Consider the following 2,124-nt stretch of genomic DNA (forward strand, 5'->3'; position numbering starts at 1 on the left):
TGTGGTGTCTCCAAGTGGTATCGGAGGCCTTCAGAAAAGTAAAAAAAGACGCAATCAGGTGTTGTCACCAGGAAGAAGCTGAACGAATAGTAGGCCTCAGGTGGAAAATGTTGTCAAAATTGGATCTCCCTAGGTGACAACCACCCTGGGATGGAGCCAGAAGGCTCCGAGACTCAAGGAGCCAACACAACCGTGGGCTCAACATATGTTCGAGCAGGTTGCACAGATCATTGTTGAGGCTGATAGGACGATAGCTATCAATACCCATATCCCATACCACCCACTGTTTGAGGAGATGAAAGGCGGGACGATAATTCTCAGACACAGTGGTGTGAGCTTACTGCTCCGCAGACGAAGTCTGGAGCTTGGTCCAAACCTGAGAAGGATGGTTTTGTGTTCCAATGGTGGTGATGAAGCAGTCCCAGCACTCCTGTCTGCATCGTTTGATCAGTAGACAGACCTGGGCACGCAGCCGTTTGAAGACAATGGGGTTCTGCAAAAATTGGTGGCTCTTATTACGTTGTAGGAGCTGTCTATGGTCTCTAACGGCCGCAGCTATTTCTGCCAAAGAAACAGGCATGATTTTCGCCAGAAGCAACCTGACGAACAAGGGATTGCCGATTTAGCTGCAGCAACAATGATAGCAGTGATGGTGTGGTTCACCTCATCGATGTGGCCACGCAATGGAGCTTCAGTGGTTTTAGCACAGATGAAAGCCGCCCAGTAGCCCTTGGGAAGAGCACATCTGGGCAAGTGTCGAGATGAGAGTCGCTGGGGTAGAGACAGCAAGAGTGGAAAATGATCACCACTACGCAAGTGTCATGGGCTCTCCAGTGGAGCGATGGGAGAAGGGAAGAACTGCAAACCGAGAGATCAATGATCAAGTATGTGTCACGCGCCACACTTAAATGTGTGGGAACACCGGTACTTACAAGGAAAACGTCGAGTTTAGTTACTACGTCCTCTATATCTTTAACATGACTACTAACCCTCGTTCCACACTGAGCCATGCATGGCTCGTGTTTCTGCCATATCTCATTTGACATCCTGTTTTTTCTATGCTACCACCTCGTTATGTTAATATCAATTACTGATGTCACTAGGTTGCCGCCATGCCTGCCCGTGAGCGGCAGCAGCGGTGCTTATCGATATAAGCCCTGGCGTATTATCTTTGCTGACTGCTATCACTTCCCGGTTGTCGTGTGTTCGGAGTTAGTTCGGATCTGCCAGTGAGCTGGGAGGCGCTAGCAGTGCAGTTCGGACTGGGCAGTGTTTGACTTAGGATGCGGAAGAAGCTCAGTTGGGGCGCGGCTGCAGTGAGGTCCGGACAGCCATGACTCGCCCGACGGTTGCCGATACATATCACTTGAGTGCGGACTACCTTAGTTGGTCGTCGATCGATCGTCTTGTCGGACGACGTGTATGTTGGCCGGCGATCGCTTATGGGTTGCCTGCGTATGCCTACTCGTGATTCGTTCTTGTTTTTGCACAGACCCTGCCATTAGTAATGTCTAGTCCTTCGCGCAAGTTTTCGTGAAATAGTGTGTAGCTTGTGATGTCGACTGCTCAGTTATTTTAGTGCTGTCTCCGTGCTGATGTGCGGGACTCGATAGGTTGGTGTGGATTAGCCAGGAAATCTCCGCGCTGCACAGTGGGCCGGGCCCGCTGGCGGTCTGGTTCAAAAGGTTCAAATGGCTCTGAGCACTATGGGACTTAACATCGGAGGTCATCAGTCCCCTAACTGACCTAAGTACATCACACACATCCATGCCCGAGGCAGGGTTCGATCCTCGACCGTAGCAGTTGCGCGTTTCCGGACTAAAGCGCCTTGAACCGCTCGGCCAACATGTCCGGCGCTGGCGCTCTCTATGCAATGTCGGAGTGTCTGGGAGGTGTTCCGATTGCTGCTAGGTTGGTGTCTCACCGACGCAAGACATTAAAGTTGAATGGTGATTTAATTACCAAAACCAGTCTGTTCACATTGTGCCGTTGGTTTTCATGGTTATGCATACTTGATTGTGGGCGGCTATGCCTTTTTGCGTTTTGGCTTTGGAGTTCCTTGTGGACTGGTCGGGTGGAAAGCAAGGCGTCTTGTCGGTGGGTACGTTGACTATTTCTTGGTTG

This window comes from Schistocerca nitens, chromosome 1 (genome assembly GCF_023898315.1).
Source record: "Schistocerca nitens isolate TAMUIC-IGC-003100 chromosome 1, iqSchNite1.1, whole genome shotgun sequence".
NCBI lineage: Eukaryota > Metazoa > Arthropoda > Insecta > Orthoptera > Acrididae > Schistocerca > Schistocerca nitens.